This window comes from Callospermophilus lateralis, chromosome 17, assembly GCF_048772815.1.
Source record: "Callospermophilus lateralis isolate mCalLat2 chromosome 17, mCalLat2.hap1, whole genome shotgun sequence".
NCBI classification, from domain to species: domain Eukaryota; kingdom Metazoa; phylum Chordata; class Mammalia; order Rodentia; family Sciuridae; genus Callospermophilus; species Callospermophilus lateralis.
The window spans coordinates 36,340,980-36,368,448 of record NC_135321.1 but is presented as its reverse complement, the minus strand read 5'-3'; the positions used below and the strand labels follow the sequence as shown (position 1 = coordinate 36,368,448).

At 36.0% G+C, this 27,469-nt stretch overlaps 1 protein-coding gene across 13 annotated transcripts in view; it reads left to right on the top strand.

Moving 5' to 3' along the window:
* The window catches only part of Dtna (dystrobrevin alpha), a 349,876-nt gene that overhangs the window by 89,359 nt on the left and 233,048 nt on the right, over positions 1 to 27,469 (top strand). For 11 of the 13 annotated variants that reach the window (XM_076837178.2, XM_076837177.2, XM_076837176.2 and 8 more), the window contains exon 1: positions 8,151 to 8,341. The exons of 1 other annotated variant lie outside the window; for it this stretch is intronic. The gene's annotated coding sequence lies outside the window, so the exon portion shown is untranslated. Of the gene's footprint in view, positions 1 to 7,876; positions 7,957 to 8,150; positions 8,342 to 27,469 lie in introns of those variants that run through there. One more of the 13 variants, XM_076837171.2, reaches the window with a different exon arrangement.

The window sequence follows — 27,469 nt, the reverse complement described above, 5'->3', positions numbered from 1 at the left end:
AACTAGAAGTCAGAAATTGACTTTATTTATATATAAAATTATTTATATAAATATAAATTTTATATATCTTATAAACATCTTTATATATGTATAATTTTATATACAAAATTTTCCACAAATGGAAGAATGAGTTAAAGTTCCTTCAGTTTCAAACATAATCAGCAGGTGAAGAATAGAAGGGGATATCGCATGAAGATATATTGTCATGAGATAGAAGAATACCAGGACCAGAGAGGAAATAATAAGTTTTCCCAGATGTGGAAAAGAGAATGAAATGGAGAGAGCAGGACAGAGGGAAGAAGAAGGATGGAAATTCAAATAAAAGGCATCAGGAAACAAAATCCTTCTCAGTAACATCAGAAACTAAAAGACAGTAAATTTCTTGGAATTTTTGCAGGAAAAATCTTTTTTGGGAAGTGGGGGAAGTTTACGTTTAAGTGACACAGCAATCGTACATATTGACAAGGCAGAGTGTGAAATTTCTATACATGTATACAATATGTCATGATGAGGTCAAGGTAACGTATATACCCATTACTTTGAGCCTTTATTATTTCTTTATGTTGGGAACGTTCAAAATCACCTATTTTTAAATATATAAATTAATTGGGGTCAACCATAGTTATTCTGCTGTGCAATTGAACATTAGAAGTTATTTTTCCCATCTGAGGGAAAAGTATTTCTGAACAATAAGTTCTGTATCTAGTCAAACTAATCATTAATGTAAGAGAAATATTTTCAAGCATATAAGCTCTCCCAAAATTCATTTGTCCCAGACATCTTTCTTGGGAAGATACGAGAAAGTATCTTCTCTTACCCACCCATCATAAAAGAGGAAAGCAAAAAATCCAGGCAAAGAACTCCATAATACAGAAAGACAAGGGTGTCTCTCCAGCTGTCACAGGATGTCAGCTCAATAGCAAGATTACCACCAAAGCATAGGGTGTGGGAGAAAAGAATAATTGACGATATTACCAGAAATGGCGCATATTATATTGGATGGTTTGAGAAGATGTAATGATGAGCAGATAGGAAATTCAGCAAACAAAATGTGACTCAACCAATGTCAGGAAAAAGAAAACCATAAAAGAAATAAAAGCAGAACCCATGTGACTTACATCTGAATAATATATACAAAACCAGAATAATGTAACCACTGATTAGTGCTTCATCTAAAACTGTTGTGAAATTAAATTGGGAAAATTGAGGGAAGAGGAGTGTGTGTGTGTGTGTGTGTGTGTGTGTGTGTGTGTGCATGCACATGCTTTGTGTGTTCTTTGTATCTGTGTGTATGAGGGTGTCCGTGTGTGTGTGATGTGAGAATTAGAAAAGGACAGAGGGAGAAAGAAACAGAAAGAGCAAGGCTGAGAGAGAGAGCTCACACACTAGATGAAGTGTGTAGTAGTTGAATCCCTGTCTTCCATAGACAGAGATGAAAGATAATAACCACTTTTGAAACATAAAAAAGGAGGTGTATGAGAGTATCATTTAGGAGCATAGAATCATCATCATAATTAACAGTTGAGAACTGAAGGATGTTGCGTCTGGATTCAAAGGTGTTGAGGGGCAGCTGGCACTGTCTTTTAAACTTTCTAACTCTCTGGCTTTTAAAAAATATCTGCATGAGTTTTTATTAATATGTACCAACTCTTTTTTTTCCTCTGGTGCCAGGGATTAAACCCAAGGGTGCTTAACCACTGAACCCCAACCCTTTTTATTTTTTATTTTGAGACAGGGTCTTGCTAAGTTGCTCAAGGACTTCACTAAATTGTGAGGCTGGCTTTGAGCTTGCTATCTTCCTGCCTCAGCCTCCAGAGTTGCTAGGATTATAGGCGTGCACTACTATGCTGGGCTCTAGCTAAAAATTTTAAGTGACTTCTAGAGAGCTCTGTGGTTCTCAAGCTGTGCTTTCTAGGTCCCTGGAGGTTGCCTAATGAAAGAGTGGGCAGAGCTGGCCAGGCCACTAGCCTCACATCCAAACTTCTGCAAAAGAAGCTATCCCTTCCTTGTCCTTGTTAAGTTTCAATGAGATATTTGCTTTTGAACAAAAGATTCCATAGCAAAACAAGTCTGAAAAATGTTGATAGCTATCTGTTAATCTGACCAAAAAAACAAACAAAAAAATAAACAAACCAAAAAAAACTGCTCCCAAATGAATAAGCAGGATATAACTACCAAACTCCATCCAGTTTGGCTCTCACCTGTCTTTTTAGTTTATCACACATAACAGGACTGCCCTATTTTTATCCCTGGATACCTCTTTAAAAACTTGGATTTGAACCAATTTTTCAACTAGGTTTTAAATGTGGATTGGATATTGGATTATGAAAATTTACATAAGTTTTAAATAATGACATTAAATACATTTTCATTTTGCTCCCAAGCCAGATTTCATCCTTACTTCTTAAGAGGCATCAGATGTGGCTTGTGCTGATATGACAGAGGACTTCTCTAGGCTTGAGAGAAGGTCACACATGCTAGAGATGGATGCCATTATGTTCCACAAAGGAAAAACACACCCACCTCAGCCTAAGTAAAAAATAAATTAAAATATCCATATTCCATACTGAAGACAATCCAAATCTTTTGCAAATGTGTTGCTTTGCTTGTTCCTGGGGCTATAGAGCCTCTCAAAAACAATTAAAACATTTAGGGAGATATCAAATCATAAAACAGATACTTCTGAAAAAATCATTTCCCTCTATCAATCTCTCTCTTTCCAGTTCTCTATGCCACACTGTGAAGTGCTGTACCTCCTCTGTATGTTTCCATTGTTTTCAATCTAAAACATCTAAAAGCTGTTTTGAAAAATAACTACAGGTAAGTTTATATAAAATTTTTGTAAAACACACTTGACATAAGTTATAGATTTATACACTTATGTAATCTGAATTTGTTTGCATATCTCCCTGGAGGTTGGCAACAATTCATTGTGGTATTATTATTCCCACTATAGGAATGAAGCAACAGTGGTTATCAGAGGTTGTGCTTTCCCAGGTTGGGCAGCTACAGCAGGGTTTATGAAATTCATATTTTCAGAGCATGGTGAGGTAAACATATCCTAATTCACAAGAGGCTGGTCTTTAGCATCCTTATGACCGCAAAAATTTCAGATTACATATATAGGATGATCAGCTGGTCCTGACTTGTCCAGACTTTCATGGTTTTAGCTTTGAAAATCCTGCACCCATGAATTGCCTCAGTCCCAGTCAAACCAGGGTGGTTGGTAACTTTATATGAAGTGGTGATCACAAGAAATGAGAACAGATGCATCACAGGAGCTGAAAGGGATACAGGAAATGAAACACAAGTAGAGGAAGAAGATCCAGAAAGCTCATTTAGATGAGGGTAAAATGATTTCTTACCTATATCAAAGAAAACTAATTTTAAGAACCATAACAACCTGACAATTAGCACTAACCTTTCAAAATTATTTATGCAGTAGAATGTATCTATAGATTTAAGATCTATTTCAATATCATGAAGTGTCTAAAAGACACACAAACTTGACTATTCAATCTTGAAAAGAAAAGACCTCTCTTAAGTGTTTCATGAGAAGAAATCACAAAAGATATGGCTTGCTGTTTTAGATATCCTAAATCTCCTCTTTAGATTTTGCTCTCCTCAAAGTCCACCTATTGGAAGTGACAGTGGTTCCCAGTCTGTCCCACCACCCCAACACCTTCTATGTACCAGATGAAATGTCCCACTGTGTCTTCCTGAGTTCTTACCATTTCTTTTAAATTGTTCTTTTTCTTAGGTATTTCCTTCCATGCTCTTTCTTAAAACCCATGTGTTTTTCCACATGAGAGAGGGAGCATCTCCATTCCCCTCTGCTGCCCTTTCCAAACCCACCCACAATAAAGACTCAAAGAAGAGAAATAGAGATGCCTCTTCAAGACAAGGGAGGAGAGTGAGGGGATGAGAAAAAGTTGAGTTTATTTTTACATAAATATTTGTATGGTGTGTGTGTGCGTGTGTGTGTGTGTGTAAATTATCAAGGTAAAATAACCTCATTAAGAAGATAAAAAAAGGATAATATTTTTTTTTAAATGGCCTATAAATCATTTTAATAGGATTCCTTCTAGCTTAAACTTTTTTCTATATATCTGCAAATGTGCTAATAAAGTTGAAATCATGGTGCATGTATGTGGTGATTTTCAAGCTAAACATTATCCTGTGCCATTTTGTTGTCATTAAAATTATCATTATTCTCTACCAAATATGTTAACATTAGTATATATATACATATGACCTTTTCCTTGATGGAGGTTATTTTCGTACAATAGATATCCACAAAGGGTATCCATTTCATCCAGTTTTTAAGTTGATTAGTATTTAATAGGATTTCACAGCTCTGTTTCCTTTTCTCTTTTTATTGTATATATTGACATGTACATGGTGTTTTGATATACATATAAGTAGTGATACACATATATATAGTGAAATGATGACTACTATCAAGCAAATTAACATACCATCATCTCATATAGTTTACTTTTTCTTGGCAAATCACCAGCGTATGTATCTGTGTGTGTGTGTGTGTGTGTGTGTGTGTAGTTTTTGTACTTTTTCTTGGGTAGTATCTATTTTAGTTATTTTTTAACATCTACTACTTACATTTATTGTAATTTTTTCTTTTGAACAAAACTATGATCCTTCCCCCCAATTTTTATTTATTTATTTTTAATTTTTTTTAATTCTTTTTTTTATTGGTTGTTCAAAACATTACAAAGCTCTTGACATATCATATTTCATACATTAGATTCAAGTGGGTTATGAACTCCCATTTTTACCCCAAATACAGATTGCAGAATCACATCGGTTACACATCCACATTTGGCATAGATTTTTTTTTAATAAATGAGATGTAAACAATTAAAAAATTAACTGTGAAATCTTAAGAATGCCACTTGTGTTTGTCTCTTAAGGACAGTAGGCAGGATAAAATTAGAAAGGACCATTTACTGTTTTAAAAATATTTTTTAATTTGTTCTAATTAGTTATATATGACAGTAGAATGCATTTTGACACATGTACACAAATGGAACACAACTTCTCATTCTTCTGGCTGTACACGGTGCAGAGTCACTCTGGTAATCATACATGTATGTAGGGTAATGATGCCCATCTCATTCCACCATGCTTCCCATCCCCACACCCTTTCCCCTCCCCTCACTCCCCTCTGCCCAATCCAAAGTTCCTTCATTCTTCTCTAACCCACCCCGTCCCTATTATGGATCAGTATCCACTTGTCAGAGAAAATATTCATCCTTTGTTTGGGGGGGTTTGGATTATTTTGCTTAACATGATATTCTCCACCTCCATCCATTTACCTGCAAGTGCCATATTTCATAGGACCATTTACTTTTGAGTGACCGGGTTTTTTTATACACATGAATGTCTTACAGATCAACTAAGACGTGAGTTTGCACCCCTCATTTAGACCTTCAAGAAGCCTGCACCAGCATTTGCCATCTCCAGGATTATACTAACACAGTCTTTTTCTGGAGAACTGAGCTGCTCATTCACGATAAATTAAGGGCATCTGATTTGCCTGTTACATGCCCAGTTTTCCTTGGAAACAAGCCCTGGAAGCTATTTTTTCTGATCAGTCCTAACTCTCCTGTTAGTTGTTATAAAAGAGAAAAACAATATCTACTCATGGTAAAGACTGAATTCTAACCATCATAAATCTTATCAATTGCCTTGTGAAGGTTCGGGGGTGGGTGGAGGAAGAAAAAGAATTCATTATATACTCACTTAGCTAACATCTGGACTGATGTTCCTACCACTGTTGTAAATGTTTCTAAATTTCTAGGATTGACACAGATGAAAACATAAGCAGAGGTAAAGTTGGGAACCTGAGAAATTCCTTGATGAATGAATGTTTGCATTATTAAGAAGGGCCAGTGACATTAAATATAGAAAACTGTTACAGTTTATAGTTAATGGGAAATACTAGAAGGCCTAACATCTCCTTTTTATTTTTGGCTTCAGTTAGGTGCTTAATACAGAATATATATTCCATATAATCTCTTGGTTCATTGATTGAAGAGAGATTTTTTTTCCTAAAATAATTAAGATAAATGAAAACTACTTTTATCTAAAATGTGGGCCAACATATAACCATTTTCCATAGGTTGAAATATAAACTTTTACACAGGTAGTTGTTATTTTCAACAAACACTTCTTGAGTTTCAGTTTTGTGCTGGTGTTCTCCCAAAGACAGACAGAAGTGAACAGTGTGCCGGAGGTGACCCGGATAACCTGCCACCAGCTCTGCATGCTCTGGGTTTTGATGCTGTTCCTTAACCAACCTGGCCAAGGAGTGTGATCTGATAGAGAGCAAAACAGACAAGGGACAATGATGCTTGCTCTCTGGGCTCCCTTTGGAGTTCTTTCTTTCCTTTTCTTTATGGATTTATTATTAATTAACTTTTTTATGAATGTCATAAATAGCACATAATAAGAATTTGAAAATGTTTATTGAAAATGAAGAATGGTTGTGGAAAAGAATACATTTCAACCTATGGAAAATGCTATGAAATGTATATTTTAACCTATGAAAAATGACAGATGCTCCTATCTAGCAGCATTGCCTAGAGCCTGCACTTCCCTAAGCTAATCAACTTTGAGGATAAGAATAAGGCATGTTTCTACTCTTCCTCCCTTAAATTTTTCTTTTTAAAAAATCAAGTAAAAGACAACCAAAATAAAAAACAAAATTTAAAACCAGAAACAAACAAAACCAGCTTTCTTTCTGAAGTCAACCATTTGACTTTGAATATTTTTGAGATGTCCCTGTAAGTCCCAAGGAGCAGCTGCAGCCACACCACCACCTAGAACCCAGCCAGCTGACAGTTGCCAAGAGTTGGCAATGCTTGGGGTTGTGATGGGTCTAATTACCAAAATTATAAAGCCCTTATCATGCTTTGAAGACACTGTGTGGTCCATTGAATTGCATGTAATAAATTCACTATTATGAACATAAAGAGGTAAATTATTTTCAATTGCAGATCTTTTTGACCCCAGTGACCACTAAATAAATGTTAAACACAGGTTTATCAGTGCTGATTTAAAGGCACTCCCCATTATTAATTCTTTCCAGACACTACTTGGTGAAAAGTGCCTTTTTCCTAGTTTCCATTCATTCAATCTTATCTTTCAGATTCCTTCCTTCCTCCTCCTCCTCCTTCTCTCTCTCTCTCTCTCTCTCTCTCTCTCTCTCTCTCTCACACACACACACACACACACACACGCTTTTCTTTTCCTCTCACTAAAGTTTTGCAAGAGTCCTAAAAAAGAATATTCAATAGGGAGGTAGAACATTTCTTCCTCCTGCTGTTTGGAGTGTAGGTCAACTAAAAGCAGTTTTTCCACAATTCCCATAAGCAAGTTTTTCTCTCACAGAAAATCCACAGATGAAATAGTAGGTCCTCCAGAATACTGTGAAGCAGGAAACATGGTCCTATGTCCTTCCACTGGGTCCCAACTCTTTTACCATCACTTCCTCAACTTGTCACCAAAATTTTGCCAATTTAGTTTTTAAACAACAGCCATAGCCTTTTGGGGTACGGTTATATGTGGATATTAGAACTTAAGTACTGTCCTACAAAAATATCATTAGTGTCCCCAAATGTTGCTCAGTGCTCCTCAAACTTATGAAACAAAATGCAGAAGTGTTACTTGTTTGTATTGTGTGCACCTGGGAAGTTATTCATGCTGAGTAACAGTACAAAACTTGAGCTGCCTTGCTTTCTGCTTCCAGGAATGCCAATCAGAGAACATTCTTTTTCAGGCAGCCAAGTTTGGAAGTCAGTTGGTTTCTGGCAGTGAGTAGGGGGAGGGGCTGGCAGGGGAGGCACAGTGAGTCCTCTGGCTGGTCTTTCAGCTTCCAAGTGTTTCCGTAATAGCCATCAACGAAGGCATCTCCTTTTACCCACGCAGAGACAGGTAAAAAAGACAGCTGAGTAAATCAGCAATAGATCAAAAGGCGGAAGCTCTGTTGGAGGGCGGGGGGGGGGGGGGGGGTGAGGGAGGGCGTTTGAAAGGCTGCCATTGGTGAGCTTACCAAAGGCATCTGCCAGTGGGACTTCAGTGGAATGTGAAACCAAATCATTTTCAAGTTAAAGATAGACACAGTGCACACCAGGATCTAGGAGCTGGATTTTAAACTCATATCTGTCCCTAGTATATCAGAGAGTTCTGTTATGATCTCTGCGGCAATTAGCAATTTGGTTAAAATTTGCTCTTCCAGTTAATGTGCTAAGAATTCATGTAAGTTCTGGATGTACTGGAATTAAAAGGATTTAAGAGATCATGATGTACGCACCCTAGGGTAAGTGAAAAGATGGGCTTTAAGGTGCATCCTTTCTCTGGGAAGGTTAATACTGAATTTTTATTGGTGAGAATGAAAAGCCAATCATGAAGATTTTTGTAGTTTTGCGTGTAATTTGGTTACCTTTTTGAGATAGTTGGTATTGTGCATGCTGTGTAGCAGAATGAAATACAGTATTTGAGTTTAGTGTTAGAATTTACATTGCAGGTCTGTAACTACAGTTTTTCCTGTGCCCTTCTTAGTTTTTATCCTCTGTTAACCCTTATACACCCTGTGTTAATATTGAGTTACGTACCAGTAGTTCTCTGTTGCTATATACACGGAATGTTACTGTGTTCCTTATGTCACTGGATGAAACTGTATTACCTGAGATGGAGTTCTATTTCCTTTGTATGTTACTACACACTTCCTAATTTTAAAATGAAAATATATTTTTCAAGAAAAAAAAAGGGAGGGGAAAGGTGAACTTTAAGGGTGGTCTACAAGTGCATAAGAAGCTACTAGAAAGTTTTCTGTTTAAAAAAAAAAAAGCAGCTGAGAAAAAAAACACAAGCAATTTTCAGTGAAGAGAACAATTTATTAATAGAAGTTATTTTTTGGTGTTACCTCATTAATTCCAAGCAGGTTCCCCTTCCAAAAGAGCTGATGTTTGCTAAGTGAATGGAGGCGTTCTGATTATAGAGAGCTTGAGAGAAGAGGAGGAGGGAATGGGTTGTCTAATTCTAACTCTTGCCGTGCTGTGTTTCTGGATTTTTTCATTAAAGAGAGAATGACAAACTTGAGTTCTTCATGTTTTGCCCATGTATAGATTCTGTTTCTTGTTCTGTCAAGTGACCGCTCCCTCTGCTCTTAGTGACATCTTTTCCAAACTTGCACAGCATTCCTGCTGAATAAATAGTGTCCATAATAGTCAGAGTACATGGTGTGAATTGGAAATTCTACTTTATATGGGGAAAATAAATGTGCTGACGCTCTTATTACAGAATGTGGGGCCAAACAGTTGTTAAATGTAACCAACCAGTTTTTACACTATTAAAGAGAACAGATTCAAATGAATTAAGTTGACTCAACTAGGTACAAACAATGAATGACTTAATATGGATCTTTCACTCAACTTTGCCAAGAATGAATAATATGCCCTGTTACTCTTTTAAGATAAAAAATGGACATTATCTTGATAGAGCCACTTGATTTTACAACTACCAAATGATATGACAAGTCCAAACAAAATGTGAAGCTGGCAGAGCTCAGGTTTGGTCTCCCTCCCTCTTTCTCTGCCCACTATTTCCTCCCCCTCCCATTTTCCTCCTCCTTCAAAATCCCTAAGGAGAATCATAGCTCAGTGCAGTTCTTTTGTTAACAGTTGAGACCCGTCCTTAAGGAAGAATCTCGCTGTAGTGTGTTTTAAAGTCAGAATACTCAATTCATCAGGAATATTTGCATTTCAGTATAAATGCCTAATCTTTGAAGAGCTTAAGTCTTTCTTAAATCATGGCTAACCCTTAGTAATACTTGGAATTAACTCATTAGGTTGTAAAAAATGCAGCTAATTATCCTATGAGTGGATGGTACCTTTGTAAATTTCCCCCAGTCATATCAGATGCCTGGGGTTATTGCACTACCAGCTGTGTCCTGAATGTTTGACATTAAAAATGCACCTGGAAGAAAAGCACATTCAAGTAGTTTGTGAATGTATACACCTGTACAGAGTACACACACAGACACATGTGGGCATAGCTTTTACTTAACAAATATGTTTCTCATTCAATTATAAAAATAAACAAGTATGTCAGCCTTATCAGAATGAGATTTTATGGGGGGTTCTTTTGGTTTGTTTTCAGTGTGTCAAAAGAAAAATAATACAAGTATAAAATTCTAAGATGTAAGAATTTTAAATCATGTGGCCAAAGAGTAAAAGAAGCAAATATTTGTCTGCTGTATTATGTTACCTTTATAATTTCTAGCTCCCTGAAAATTGTCAAGCTTGGCTTCTAGTAAAGTTACTAAACATAGTAAAAGTAGCTGTTATATAATATTGTCTGCTAATTATAATATTTCAAGTGTTATTGGATTTGTTTCTATTATTACCAATCCTGCCATTTCTCATTCAGAGTGTCTTATGTTCTTGGTAACCTGGATATTTTTGGTATAGGCTGGAAATGTATCTTAAAGCATGTTTGTAAGAGTAAGTGGAGGCATAATGAGGGGTGCGTTCCTCCACGGAAGAATTGGGTTTGCACCCACCAGGCACCTGGGGCGATCTCAGACCAGAATCACCTTAGAGGAAGTACAACACCTAAGGCTCCTTGAATCACAAATGTGACAAGAAACAAAACTGAACATCTGTGCTGCTTTTGTTTATTTCAGGTTCCATCACCTAAAGAAAGTTATGGCCTTTGGGGATCCAGATGTGAAGTTAGATTACTTAGTGAAAGTCCCTATTTAAGGGACTTTTCCATGAGCCCACCAGTCTGCCCAGAAATAAAGCTGTTTTCTCAGGTCTTTTTTTTTCCTGATGGTCAAATACCCAAGGGCAAACCCTTTTAAAACTGAGCTTAACTCTCTGACCTCTGATTCCCCTCAAAATTTTCATTTTCTAAATTCTCATCATCTTATTAGTTCTTTGCTATTTTTGTATTTCAAATAGTTTTACTAACCTGGCTAGGTGTGCTGGTCCAAATTATTTGACTACAGTTACAAGAGATGGAAATTCATTCTACTACTTTTATAATCATTTTTGTTTTTAACTCCTTGACTTAGAGACAGAGATGGTCTGCTTATATCACTAGTGGTTTCAGGTAGTTTTTCTGATATGTTTTTCTTTCTTTCTTTTTTTTTTTTTTTTGTCATGACCTGATTTATTTAGACTTTTGGGGAGAAACTGCATATACATGCTGATTGAAAGATATGTGTTTTCCAACTTGATGTGAGTGTCCACAGTATTTCACATTTCATTTCTTTGTCCCTAGCTGGCCACCCTCCATGGTAATCTCTTTAATCTCTCATCAGTCCCACTACTGTCACTCTCAGCTGTTGACCTTGACTCTTCCAGCTTTCTTTTGGCCTATGTTTAGTATCACCACATTAAAAAAAAAAAAAAAAAAAAAAAAAAACTTAAAAAAAAATCTCTTCTGTTCTTTTCTCTTTGCAATTGCTCTCCTTCAGGTCTTCATCCTCTTACTTGGGGATTGCTATGGTCTCACAGTTATTTGTGTGCCTCTGGGCTCCATTCAAAGTGCCACCCCACCCAACTCACATCTCCTGCACTCAAACCAACACAGATATCTTCTAAATATCATAGACACCAATGATTACTTAAAAATGTTCAGTGACTCACCATGAGCCTTCAAAATAAAGCTCCATCTCCTTGGTATGTCCTCCAAGGTCTGTTACAAGCCTGAACCCATTTCTCTAACATTGTCTCCTTTGCTGGTTATCTTCATATTTCACTGGCATGGAACTACTGCCCCTAGAACATGTTCCATATTGTTATACCTCTGTGCTAATCCACCCACTAATTTCATTTTTCCCAGAATGCCTATCGCTCCTCTCCTTTGTGGGCAAACCCTTCTTCTCCTTCAAGGTTGACCTCATAAATCACCTTCACTGTATTTTTCCTTAATTGCATAGTTTACCTGCTATTCTGGGAGCCTCTAATGACATGGATTGTGTCTTACTCATTTCTGTATGTTCAGTAACTGATACATAGAAACCACTTACTATATGATTAAGGAATTAACAAGCAATTACTCTGAGAAACTTTTCCTTCAACAATTCCTTTTTCTTTCGTTTTACTCTTTTCCATTCTAAAAAACTATTACTCTTAATCTTAGAATCCTTGTCTAATGACTCTCTGTTCTATAACTTGAAGTTGTGTATGTCAGGTAGAATCACAAAAAACAGGTTTGTCTGTCTGGTGGTTGTCATTGTTTTTGAAAAGGGGATAATCTATTTATTTTCTTTTTTAATTTTTCTTTCGCCAAATGAGACAAACTTATGAAAAGAGACACAGTAAAAGTTTAAGTTTGGTGAATCAGCTGTGTATTATCAGAGAGATTCTTAATCAAAATGTAGTTATAGTGTGGGAAAACTGGCGTATTTCAACAAATCTTGTTCAGAATGTTGGATAGCATAACAGGAAAGAGTCCACAAGACACAACTAAATTAAATTATTTCACTACACACAACCTAAATCTCAGCCATCAAAAAATAGTGGATTGTTTACATATCAGTGTGGTGCTAGAAGGAAAACAGCTGATTGTTTATGTAATAGGACCTTGGGACCCTAAGTCTTAAAGCTGGATGAGATTTTTCTCTTAAAAATGTTGAGACCTCAAAGTGTAACTTTGATCTCATTTTGCTGGCAGCAAATATGATCCATTATTAGTTAAAAATTGAATATAGCTTGTGGGAATCAAAAGAAGTAGAATACCTAAGTGATGTTATAAGGATGTTGAATTGATTTTGTATTTTGGGGACCACTTATAAATTTTTCATCATATATTTATTGTGTGCCTTTGTTATGCCCACTTATAAAATTTAGAAAAATTTTTAAAAGTTGGCTTATACTATTTCTCATATAGGACTCTCCTATCTCCATAAAGAGCAAAGCCCTAACACGGATTGAGCCAAAAATCATCTTAAAATTTTTTTTGTAGTGAAATATTCAAAGCTTATGTTTAAATGGAAGCCAGAATTTTCCATCACAAAATATGAAAATATGATGTTGACCTTTTTTGTGTCTCATCTATAAAAGACTAACTCTTAAATATTGGTGATTAAATCATTACTTCTAAGTAGCCAAGTAATTTGATTCATTAATTCAGTTATTCAGGGTCCTGTCTTGTGCCTTACTAGGCAATAAAATTACATATTCGCCCCCTTTTCTGGGTATTTAAATTGAAAGATACCAAGTTTTTTTTAAAAAATGGACTTGATTAGGTTATTTCTTTATATATTCTTTCACTTATTTTTATGTGTTTGTGCTAATCTCACACATTATTTTAAAAATGTCATTTTGCCTTTCTTAACAATTAGTATTTTTCTCTCAGAAAGCCAAGCAATGGGATATTATAGTTATCTTGGTATTATCTTAATGCTTTAAAAACTCCCATATTTAGCAGATGCTTTTATTACAGAATAGCTTAAAGAAAACAAAGTCTAAAAAGAAAAAAGTGAAATAGAATGTGTATTTGTCACCTATTGCATTGCATCCATAATATAAAATAGAAGTACATTTATGTGCATAAATAAATCTGAACTTTGCATTTTTGCAAAATAAATATGGTGAAAGGATGAGTCAGGGACACCCTGAGTCAAAAAAGCTTTGTAAACATCTACTTATTTTAAAAAGAGCGAGTTATCCTTCTTATTTTTCCTTTTTAGCCTCATTTTACTTCTTGTACCCATTCCTATGTAATGTGATAAGTCACAGATTTGTGGATGTTGAACCAATGAATTCATTGAATTTTCACTCTTCAGGAATACAGACACTTCCTCTAGTTTTATTAAAGAATGTAGACTAATTTTGAATGAAACTGATCTTCTAATGCAAATAAACTTACAAGTCTCAGATTGTTCATTAGTACATTTTTATAGAACATGTTTACTCACCAAGATATGTTGTTTTTAACACCTCAGATAAATTTAACAATTCTAAGATCAATCTAGTGTTAGGTAGGAGACATATGTTCTTATTGGCTATGATAAAACTAAGAGGTAGACATAGGAAGTGATCCAGCTATACTAAGTGAGGTTTGTTATGGGGCATCAAAAAACCGCATCAGTGTAGGTTTTCTCTTCACTCATGCATTCTAGCAAATATCACTGGTTGGCTAGAAGGCTTTCTCCACATTTTCCTAGGCTCGTACTCCCTTGGCCATAGCAGATCACATGGCCATATCTAACTTCAGTTGGGTGGGACGCACAATCCTACTTCATGCCTAAAAAGAAAAGACTGGAATATTTATGAAGAGCTGTGCTGGCTCTCCACACTAACAGACGATGAACAACCCTCATCCCAACCATCTAGACCCACAGTCTTATACACCTATGAACAGGTCCATGCTTGGGGTTATGTACACAACTCGAGTTGTGATGCTCACATCATTTGCCCTTTACATCTTTTGGCTATCATCTCCACTAACCAATTTTAGCTCTCTAAAGCTTTGCCTTTCCAAAGTGTCTGTGACTTTTTCAGTCACAGCTTCTCTAGGGCCGTGGAATGCTGGGATTTTACCTCTCTTCCCATTCATGAAGTCCTGTCCACAAACAGTGCTAGGAAGTCAAAGGAACCTCCACTAGAGCAATTCCTACCGTGGGGTGAGAAAGTATGCTCATGTATACCAGAGACTAAAAACAAAAAGGACCAGGCTTATGGGGAAAGGCACAGAGGAATGTTGATATAGACTACACATTAGAAATGCATAAACGGTCTTGAGTGGCATCTGTAGTTACTGATACTCTACCTTTTGCTTAGTATTTAGTTTCAAGCATTAACAAGATAAAACTCAAAAATTCAAGGATTAATGAGACACTTAAAGTTTAAAAAATTTAAGCCAATATTTTAAGGTCCTATGGATCACAATTTAAGTCAGCAAATCTAATTTGTGCTCTTGAGAGCCATAATTCAAGGATATGCTATGTGATGATGGGGTGGATTTAAGGATTAAAGTGAATTGCTATATACTGTATCCCCCTCTTAGAGATTTAGGTCAACGTTAGCATTAAATGTTCACAGAAGCACTACAGTAAAGAGACCTGTTTTAACCCAATGCTTCCCAAGCTTATTAGACTATGGAACTTTTGAGAGAGAGAGAGATTCCATTTCAACAGCACAAACACTCTTTGGTAAATTCTGGTTTAACCATTCTCTAGTTTGCTGTGTTAATGAATTATAGTATAATAATATTGTAGGTCATGTAATCGTTTTACAACATAAAGCTAAGAATTTTAAAGGACTTTTGTACATATCTTTACTATTTGTTGATTTGTTTTCATTTTCTTAATAAAAGACACTGATTGGAAACACAAACAGAAATTTAAAGTAGACAAAACATCCAATAATATTTAACACCATGCAGGCACATATATAATTTGTGATATGCCACAAATAAGGACATTGGCTGTATCCTTCAGAACCCAGAACTCATACGCAATTTGCTCTGTCTTAACCATTTTATGACATGATCACACATTACTAACATATCAACCTTAATTATCATTTCTTTATGAAGACCTTGTGAATAAAAAAGTCATCATTTAACTTCAAGGTCTGTTTCTTGATTTTTTTTTCTTCATTTTTTTTTTAAGGTCAGAAGTTTTAAAGCATAAGTGGAGAAAAAGAAATTGTTGGGTTTCAGAAAATTCTCTACTAAATGTACCCTTTGGGAATTTTCCTGTGCAAAAGAAGGGTAATAGATTAACAAGAACAAATTATTCACTTTTACCTTTACAGTATGTTATATATAACCAAGTGCATGATCACTTGGAAGGAACCTATTGTCCTATGAATGTTTATACTAGCAACACCTACATTCAAAGAAAACCCTAGGTATGAGGTTCCCTGGTGAATGTGAGGGTGGGATAGGTAACAGGGCATAGGTGTCCTTACTTACTCTGGTTAGATTATTCTGCTTTTCATTCATTAATGATTTCAGTTCCTCTCCCTGCATTTTAAAATAGGAGACAAATTAATACTTAAAACTGATTTGCAAAATATACTTCTTTTCTAGGCCGTAGAAGAAGAAGACGACACTCAATCAAAATTTTGGGTAGCAAAAATTTCTAGCCTACATTTTCTCCTCTTATTAATTCTTTTTTCACATTTTCCCTTGGTGTTGTAAGAATCAGAAAGTATAATGATGTCAGTAATACCTCTAAAATTTCATTTTAGGAGGATCTGAAGATCACTTGAGCACTGTAGGGCTACTGTTTGGCAACTCTTTGAAAGTCACACAGCAATATTCTACTTCTTGTCTGCTCAATTCTAAAATCAATTACCATCATGTTTTCTTTTGAGGATTGAACACAGGGGCACCTACCACTGAGCTAAAATCCCACCCTTTTTTTACATTTCTAAAATTTTGAGACAGGGGCTTGCTAAATTGCTGAGGTTGGCCTTGAACCTGTGATCTTCCCAACTGACTAGCACATAAATCATTGGAATGCTAGAAAGGGTCCTGTGTAACTCTTTGCTAAACACCAGAATGTAAATCTAAGTTACTGAGATTTGCAGTGTTACAATCTCTCCTTTAAAATGACATGAGGGAAGCTTTTAACTTAATGAGGCAGAGGGTCCTGGCTTGCAAGTTACATTATATTTTCATTGCACAAAGCTAAATTATTGCTTTAGTTTCCTATATGGTACCCCAGTGGCCTCGAAGACACAATGTAGCTTCCAGAAATGCCTGCTTTTGTCTTAGGCAATAACTTACTCCCTGGGAGTATGCTTTCTGAGAATTACCCATAACATTTCCTACAGTAGGCAGAATTTCTTGAAGGTCATTCACAGATACTAACCGAACTTTACTTTTTTATTTTAAAAAATTCAGGAACATTGAAGCAGTAAGTCTGCAAACATTAATATACAAAAGAAAAACTAATGAAAATTTCTCTTCTGTCTATAACATTGAGAAAACAAGAAAAAGTCTGGGTAGAATTTAAATTATAGGGCATAATTTTTTTTTTCCTGACAATTCTCCTCTGTTGTTGCAAACTTTTTAAAATAAGTAAACATGGGTTTTGCAGGAGTGGTCTTTGGAGACTTTGAATTGTAATGAATTATAATAATGAAATATACTGATGTATATTTGTAAACAAGAATCCTTCTCCTAGTTTGAACATCAAATATACAAACCCAAATATACAAGTGTGTGTGAGAGTTATTCTTTTTAAAGAAGCTTTATCGTCTAATAAGGCAATATGAGAATTTAATTAAAACAAAGCAAATAAAAAATGCCCTCAGTAGTCAGTGTGCAGTCTTTGGGGTAAATTTTAGAGCTTGACAAATTTCAAAGCAGAGACATTGCTCCAGGCTTTTTGCCAAACAATTCTTGGTAATCTGATGGCAAAAGAAAGAGCTGCTGCTGGCTTAGTTAGATATGCATTTGCTAGAAGAGAAGCCAATGCATTTCTTAAGCAAACCATCAAAATCACAACTTAGACACACACACACATACACACACACACACACTCACTCAGTATGCTTTTACAAGTCCAGGAATATACGCATTAAAATACAACCAGGCTTAAAGGAAGCACAGAAGTAGCAGACGCAGCTGGTGTTGGCTGGGTTCTTGCTACATCTTGAGTGGTTTAATATACAGCAGCATTTTTCCTCAATGGCTACAGTGGAAGGAATTCCATTTTTCATATCTTGACAAGATTTAGCATCGTTCTTATGTGGTTAAATTCTAGTGACTGCTCAAATCCATTCATTCATAAATGGGTGATTTGGGCTGCTATTGTCTATGGTTTATTTAAATGACTTAAATAAATATCTATTCTCCCCATTGTGCTAAACGTGATTATGTAATATATAGTGATATAAGAAAATGATCAAATCAGGCATGTTTATGAAAGGAAGACTGTTTTATAAGTTCTTTAGAGGGGAAAAATATTGAGTAAGAAATAACTGGGGTTTTGGATATATAGGTTTTGGCCACTGGAGGGCTCTCATTTTTTAAAACTAATTCTTTAGAGATCTACTTGATGTAGCTGCAACTTCCACATCACCAATTTAAATCTTAGCGTTGTAAAATCTATCTTGATTTCCTAGTTGATAAGATGGCCTAATTTCAAAACACAAAATAAAATGAAATCAGGTTTAATTTACTATGTTCTTTCTTTATTTCACAACAAAAAATATTTCACCACCAAAAAGGAGAAATGAGCTATATGCATGTACTTTTTTTTTGAATAATCATTTCATAACCAAGACTCATATCAAAATTTGCATCAGAGTATAAGAGTCCTGAATCTGGGAGTCAGACTCTATGTCTGACAACTTAAATAGTCTGCAGTGTCAAAGCTCTGTCATTGAGGGGCACACTGTTGGATTTAACAGATGAGTAGGTGTTTCCGAGACAAAGAAAGATGGAAAGGGCCTTCATCGGTGAAGGTCTAGCAGGAGCAAAGATAAAACTACATGGTGTGTATGGGGGGAACCAACATCTTCACTCTAGGGCCAAATATGAAGCTAAATGAAAGGAGATAAATTTGAAGAAGTAAATGGGTGGTCACATGTGGAAGTCCTTTTATATCATTCCAAGGGGTTTTCTCTCTAGTCCATAGAGGGTAGTGCCCTGAAAACCTCCCCCAGAGGAAGCAAAGCCTAATTAGAATCACTACCTCCTCACAGAAGGGCCTGGTGCCAGTGCTCAAAATGGCTTCCCATCTAGCTCATCTGTTTTTGATTTCTCATGTATTTACATTTTACTTCATTAGCAAATCTGTGTTTCATTCAGCACTAAAGTATTTTTCTCCAAATTTCCACAAAGGTGCGTCATTTGATCCAATAGTTTCTAGAGTTCTGGATACATGGCTGGTGTTCTCAGATTTTTAATTACAAATCCCTTTTGATTGAGAAGCACAGCAGGTAGCAAAGATCATTTAAGGTTAAAAAGTAACAAGAAATGAATTAGATCAATTGACTACTCTGGATGATGATTTTAAAGAAGCAAAGAATGGAGGCTCATAAATATTAGATTTAACTGACTCCATAGTGTCTAGTTACCTGCAATATGATTTTGACCAGTGAGGGATGCTCCCATAATTTTAAAATCTTGATTTTGTAGAATCTATTTGATATAGCTGCATATTCCCCAGCCTAGCTCCAAAATGGACATTTCCTTAAGCAAAGCTTACATGAAAATAAATTGCATTTCTTAATTTTCTCAGCTCTTTCCACTTATGAATTCCTATTAGGAGAGAAAAAGAAAACTGTGTGTCACTATAACCAGCACCTATGGCATAGGGGTATTATTCCTGAAAAGTGCCTCCCATCTCTCCTATGACCCCCTTAGCATTTTGTGGCAGGCTTCCATAAACATTCCAAGTTCTGGACATTTTGGTACTTTGTTTTTTTATGCACTTATTCAATCTACCTTATCCAGCATCACTAGTTGGAAGATACAGAACTGATAGAAAACTAGAAGAAAAACAAAAGAGGTAACATTCTGATACTCAAGGAAGACTTTTTTCCCAGGTAGTCTGTTTAATGTGAAATGCAAGATAGAGAATAATAGTGCTCCACCTAGAAGATTCCAAATCCCTAAGATTTGAATCTTAAGTTGCTGTGACATTGTTTTAGTCAGCTTTTTTTGCTAAAGGATCTGACTAGAACAACTGTAGGGGAGGAAAAGTTTACTTGAGGGCTCACAGTTTCAGAGGTCTTAGTCCAGAGAAAGCTGGCTCCATTCCTCAGGGCTGGAGGTAAAGCTGAACATCATGGCGGAGTGTATGGCGGAGGGAAGCAGCTCACATCATGGTGGTCAAGAAGCAGAGAGAGACTCCAGCTCCACATACAAAATGCATACCCCATAGCCACGCCCCCAATTAACCACTTCCTCCTGCTACCCACCTGCCTCCAGTTACCACTCAGTTAATCTCATCTGGGACTACTTCACAATCAGGCTATTTCTCCTCTGAAACTTCCTGCATTGTCTCACATGTGAGCTTTTGGGGGACAACTCATATTGTCAAATCATAACAGACACCAATTAAGAGGAGCTCAGAAGGCTTCCCTAATCCCTGATGAAGCTACACTAACAGTACACTCTTCTGACAAATCCAATTCAAATTTCCAATCTTATAAAACAAAGTGTGTGCCATATCCTGGGTTGGTAGTTAGGTGAGTTGGAGATATGTTTTGTACCCAATCCTATAAAAAGATAAGCACACTAAACTATGATGGCTTGCTTTTGTTATCACAATCAGAACTAGCTTTAATAAGATGCCTTGTCTCTTACTAATTTCACCTAGGAAGACTTTCACAGTGAAAAAAAAAAGACGTATCACTTAGTATTCAGATACAAAATAGTAAGCAATCCCATTTGATCAGTTTGTTCATGTACTCAAAGCTTTTAACACCCACAGTATGTCTTTCTACTTCAATATTCAGGTATTTAACAAAAGTCTGTTGGTTTCCAGGATCATGGATTCAGGCAATGAAATGGGAATACTATCCATAAAAATTCCTACCCCCAAATTGTTCCTTCCAAGCTTTGTGCAACTTAACATACCAAAAGAGCAGATTCAGAACTCCTTTTTTGAGAGTGGAGTTGGTTCATCCCTCTATGTATTGGAGTGACCTACCCTTGTGTGAGAATTAAAATCTGGCTTCTTAATTTTTCCATGACAATGTCAACTCTGCTGCCATCTTGCCTACTGTTTAGATGTATAGATCTTCTTCAGTTAGCCACTTTGAATATCAGCATTTTTAACAACTGTCAACAAATGTAACCCTGAGCTTACTGTGCTAAGATGATGGCAAATGCACCTCCCTGAGTGCTCTGGGATATTGAAGCACATGCCACAGGTTCTTGGCTTGACTCCTCTAGTAATCGCCACATATATCTATAAGGTCGTGATTGAGCAGCCACTTAATGTTGTGCCTTAATTTCTGTTGAAGTTTACCATAATACATGGACTCTTTTTGGGAAAATAAAGAAAGAATGGTTTTGAGTATCTGCAGGAACATCATGCTAGTGATAATTGATGTCTTCAGAATAAGGAGCTATGCCACACAGATACTACGGATTTGTTCCAGAAAAAAAAAGTTCATCTTTCAGGATTAGCTCATAAGCTTTCTTTATTGGACAAGGAAAACTGTGTCATATATCCATTCCCACTTTTATTTTGACTTCCTCAATTCTTGGAGCTAAATTGAACAGTAAGTTGTTATTAATGACCTAATATTTGGTGCCTTTTATAATTATTGGTTTCAAATTTTCTTTTAAATCATAGCTTATTTCCTCTTTCAGGATACTTATCTCATGACAGAATTTGTTCCTTCTGTACTTGCCTCTGATCTCTGACTCAGGTCACAACTGCTTGTGGTCTACAGTTGCTTATTATGAACAGAGAACAAATGCTTGTGGAATTACCATTACTTTGCATGGTCTTGTATTTTTTGTTTTTTTTTTCTTGTAGTTTTAAATAATCAATAATTACATTTGGAGTATAGGTGGTGAAAATTAAAGCCATCAGAAATAACTAGTAAGACTATTGAGAATAATTAATAAATAAAAATAGTAACAATTCTTAAGGACATTTTGAAACCATTTTTTTCCTAAAGAGTTTGATGATATCTTTTTACAATGTGGTGTTTATTTTTACCCAGATCTATATTTATTGTTATCATGTCACCGTTTATATTATTGAGTTTTATTTTCAGCAAGTTTTAACTTTGTTAGGGTTTGCATCTGAGGACTCTAGACAGAATAGTTAAGCAATAAGGTCATGCTTGATTACCATGTGTTTATGTCATCACTTTGTCCTATTCTTGCAACCAAGGCCATTAGTCAAGTACGTGAGGAGAATTGTCTAGGCCAAGGAGGACTGTGCCTGCGAGGCTGGCTTTATGAGAACTGGGATGAGTCAGACCAATCATCACTCACAGGAGCTGCATTTTCCCCCATAGAAATCTTCCGACATGTGAGGAGAGCAAGACTGGAGAGATGAAGTAATGGTCCAACATCAGAACAAATCCATCTAAATGGAAGTCTCAAACCCAGGTTTCCTGATTTATAATCCAGAAACCTTCCTAAACTGCTTCTCAGGTGTTTCTCATAAGTTGTCTGAAATAATGTATTGAGACAGAAAGGGGTGGCCGGTTATCCCTCACTGTTGGGATGACATGCAGAGCACGATGTTGGGGCGAGGGGAGTGGTCCCTTGTCTCTCATGCCAGTAGCATAGCCAGTGTGTTTTGAAGTAGGCTTATAAAATGAATAGGTCCAAAGGGACGAGGGAGAAGGCGTGTGGAACTTCGTGAATTATAATACACAACTGAAGGGAAATAGAAAATGATGGTAAATCAACTTAGTAAAATATTATATGGTCATTATTCACATAAGCTTGGTGTATATTCTTCCATGAGCTAGACCAAGTTATCTTCTCATAAACTGTGTGATGTTCATTTAACTTCTTATTCTCATGTGTCAAATTGAGGTAATAATAGGACTACTATCCAGGGTGTTGAGAAGGTTTGATGAAATATTGACCCAGGTTAAAGATATGAGATCAGCATGTTATCCATAGTAAGAGTGATGTCTAAAAATTTTTGATAATTTTGGAAGATGATGATGTCATAATGTAACATTAACAACTTCTAAGATATTATATTATGCAGTTGATTAGAATTATATAAATATATAAATAGAAGAAAAGAATTTAGAGGGAAATATTTATCCTACCTATCTTTAAATTAAATATTAGCTATTGAGATTATTTCCTTTTTTGTATTCACCTGTATCACATAAATTTTCTACAAATAACACACAAAATATGTTCACAAAACTGTAAAATTCAAGGTTGGGGTTGTGGTTCAGCAGTAGAGCGCTTGCCTAGCATGTTTGAGGGCCTGGGTTTGATCCTCAGCACCACATAGAAATAAACAAAATAAAACTATTGTGTCCAATTAAAAAATAAATATTTAAAATAAATAAAAATAAAAATAAATAAAGTCCTTGACAACTAAAAAATTTAAAATATATATATATATAATTCAAAAAGATAAGTATCACAGTTCTTGCCCATGGATCTTAACAATTCTTGTTGGAGAGGGGACTAGTGTAGTTTTATTTGCTTACAAACCTTTATCTAGAAATGTGCATATCATATGCTGTAAGGAAACAGTATCATTCTATTCTAGTCCAAATCCTCTCTAGCCTTCTAGACCAGTTCATCTGCCTGTAATAAATTTAGATGTTAGAGAGTGACATGATCCTGTTCTCGGGCATTGAGCTGTATAAATCTTGATTCATAGAAGTTCATTTCCTTTTTCAGAACCTGTATCATTCTTTTAGCAAAGAAAAAACTCAGAAGAATCATGATCTTTGAAGATACAGGGGTTCATAACTTCAGGGAAGTGGCACTGAAGACTCCAAGAGGCCTTGTATTGTCTCATCACTGCAGAAATAGAAAGCTCCAGGGAGAGTCTTCTGGGTCCATCCCATGATTAGCTATATTGAGGAGCAATAAACAAGGAAATGTTGTCATTAATTCTGCAGCACTTACCCTCATCAGTACACATTATTACACCTTGACGTTTTCAGTGGTGCTCAGCTTACCTGTAAACATTTCACCGCCAGTTCACCTTGTTCTTGCCTTATAATTACAAATCATTGTATGTATTAATCTAAATGAAGGTATTATACCCACAAACATTAATTATGACTGGGAGAGTTATCAATGTGTAAATCAATTATAATAAGTCAGCCTTCATGGAATACTCTTAGTGCTTTTGAAAACAAGTATTAGAGCAAATGATATTCTGTGCTTATGTAATTATGTCAAAATGAACCCCAGTATTGTGTAACTATAATGCACTAATAAACAATTGTTAAAATATGCACATTTTATGATAATTTACTCCCTCTTCACACTTCCTTCATCACTTTGGCAATATAATTTTCTAATATTTTACTAGATCCAGCTCATCTCTGACCTGGGTCACCAAATGTTAGAGCTGAGAGTAGGCTTAGATATCATGTACTGAATAGTTCAATCTGTTTGCTTTACAGAAGGGGAAACAAAAGTCTAGAAAGATTAGCTTTGTCCAAGAGCACAAAGGCCAAGATTATCCCAGTCCAGTTCTATTCTTGTACATCTTGTGACCTTTTGATAATTAATGCCAACTATTTTTTGGCCCATATAATGATGATTGGTCACCCTCAGGTACCCTATTTTATGAAGTTCAACCTACTTCAAAGCATTTGTTTACAACACCATGAAATCATTTTAGTGAGGAAAATCCACTAAGAGTTGGTCTGAAAAGCATTCTAAATCAGTGGTGACTATAAATCACTATTTTATTCAAACAGCATCAGATGATTCTCTATATGTGAAATAGACAAATGAAGTATGTTCTTTAAGGACTAGAGCAGATCAGGCACAATTCTGTGACTCAAGTATTTGTTCCTGTTCTTTCTGCCCCTGTGCTTTTGGAGGCATACACCAATTCTTAAAATACTAGGAAGCAGGATTTTGGGTGTTTTCAAGGGTTTTGCATTGCAGATGAAGATAAAACTTCAAACTAGTGTCATGTTAGAACATAAGAAAATATTTACTCACAATCTTGAGTTAACATTTTTCATCTTCATGAAAGAATTGGTCAAATGAATGGTCCTTGATAATGGAGAATCTTTTTTTAAAAAAAAATCATTTTTTTCATTCATTCTCCAGCTATCTTGATCACCAGCTATGAACCAATTTCTGATTAGGTCTGTGGATGCTGTCTCTACCAGTGGGGAACTCACAGATCACAGGGGAGACAAACACAAGCACATCATCATGATTTCATGTGACAGATACAACAGAAGGCCCAAATGGGATCATAGAAGAGACAGAGTATTAATAGAGGGAATAACAAGCAAGTTATTTCAAAACACGATTACAAGTTTGATGAGCTTGTTGTAGATGGGGTGGAGTTTACTCTATCAATTTAAAGTAATATTCTGAAAGAAGTAAATATAAGAAATATTGGGGTGATAAGAGAGTATTTTATCTTTAGGGAACTGAAGTGGTTTAGAATTGCTAAATCATAAAATCTGTTGTAATGAGTAGTATAAAATAAGACTGAAAAATGTATCATACCAAAAGTATTGTAAGTATCATACAGGGTAAAGTATCATAAAAGAACATTAAGACTGTGTTAAGGAGGTTAAAATTTATATTGGGGCATTTAAGAATTATGAGTAGACAATGGCACCATCAACCTAAATGTTAGGAAAACCACCATTACCACAGTCTATTAGGAGGACTGCAGAGCAGGGAACCCCGTGAACCAGGAAGAACAACAAAGAGAAAATACACCACAAATTCTAAGTAAGAAACATGTTTTGAGAGAATTACAGTGATAAAGGCAGTAAAATACAAAATAGGATGAGTCTAGAAGTACCTTCTAGATTCGAAATAGAATAGACATCATTTGGAGATTTTTTTTTTGTGAAAGGTTAGGAGGAAAAGAAATAGAAGCTGGTTCCCAGGTGCTACCTGTGGCAAGAGAGTGGTTAGTCATCATTTATGTTGATAGGAAATGTGGGAAAGGGTTCACTTGTGGGAAGAATGAGCATCATGGTGACTACAATGAAGACAACAGCCTTGGATATTTCAAGTTAGAAGCTTTGGTGGGATATCTATATAAAAAATGCCCAGTAGGCGAAATGTCTGGAGGACACACATCAGTTTAAATGACCTTTGTGTACATGCCGTTAACATCACGAAAATTATGAGTTTTCCCAGGAAGCATGTATTCCAAAAGATAAAGAAGGCTGAGGAATTGCTCCTGGACACCAGAGAGGTTGGCTGAGGAAAGGGAATTGCATCATCAAGTGACACTGGGAGAATTAGACAGAGAGAGAAATCAGGACGGAAGGATTCCACAGAAACAAAGGAAAGAGCTTTTTTGTTGTTGTTTGGTTGATCGGTTGGTTGTTTTTTTGTGTGTTTTTGTTTGTTACTTTTTTTTTTTTAGTATTAGTAATTAGTGTTTCATGAAACAAAGAAGATTGCTGAGGACAGAAAAGTGTCTACTAGATTCTGTAATTTGTAGCCATGTTCTGCAATTGGCAGCTGTGTTAGGAGTAGGTTCAGTGGAAAGTGGGAAGGAGCTGGACTGCATTAGGTCGCTGATTGAAATGAAACAGAAAAGTTCACACAGCCAACAGGAGCCTGCACTCTTGGAAACTCTATAAGATATGGAATCAACATACACACCCATGAAGAAATGAATGAATAATAAAAATTGTAGTGTGTGTGCATGTGTGTGTTTGTGTTTAGGTAGGTAGAGATACATGGATGTTTATCTACAATGGAATATTATCCAGCAACGACATGGGTGAACTTGGAGGTATTATGCCAAGTAAAATAAGCCAGGCCAAAAAGACAAACACTGCATGATCTCACTTACGTGTAGAGCTCATAGAAGCAGAAAGTAGAATGATGATTGCCAGGGGCAGGGGATAGGGTAGGGAGAAGTGGAGATACTGGTCACAAGTACACAATTTCATTGAGACAGGACAAATATGTTCTGAAGATCTGTTGTACAGTGTGGTGACTGTAGTTAACAACAACATATAAAGTGCTAAGAGAGTAGATTGTTGATGTTCTTACCACATAAATAATAAAGTATGTGAGGCGATGCTTCTGCCAATTTGCTTCATCTAATCCTATCACAATGTATGTACACATGAAAACATTAAATGCTGCCATATAAATATAAGTAATTTTATTGTCTATTATACTTTAATAAAACTGGATGTGTCTGGGGGATGGGGGAGGGGATTCAGAACTAGCCTATACATTTAACTTACATTTTCAACTAGTGTGTTTTACCTTCAAAAGAATAGCTTGAGGCCAGGCGCCCTGGTGCACGCCTGTAATCTCTGATCAAAAATTCTATCGTTTGGTGTTATGATGGGTAACATCACACTCTCTTGAAAATATGAGAGTGTTCTTTTGAAAAAATTCCATAGGATAGCAGACATGGCTGTGTGTTCAGGCTGTGGCAGGACACCTTGGGGGAAGAACTCTTGTGAAGAGGACCACTGGGGCACAGGTCAAATGTAATACATCAGAGCTACATAACATGATACCCCTTCTAGTGTAGGGCCAAGGCTCAGAAAATGAAGGCTTTACCTAAACAGGGAACAAAACTCTAATTCAGGAACCAGGGTCTGAGCCTCAAGGAAGACAAAACAGGCAGACTTTCCAGGGCTTTCATTTTGGTTTTACAGAGATTTCAGTAAGGATCAGAATCAAATCAAAGGAGACTCCATTTATAATGTAGAGTTGGATTTTTGTAGAACACTCTGGCAGATGGAAGTCATTTCAAAATATATATACAACTTTTTTTTCTGTTCTTGTTAGCACAAAGACACTTTTCATCTTTCTAGATTTTCTGCAT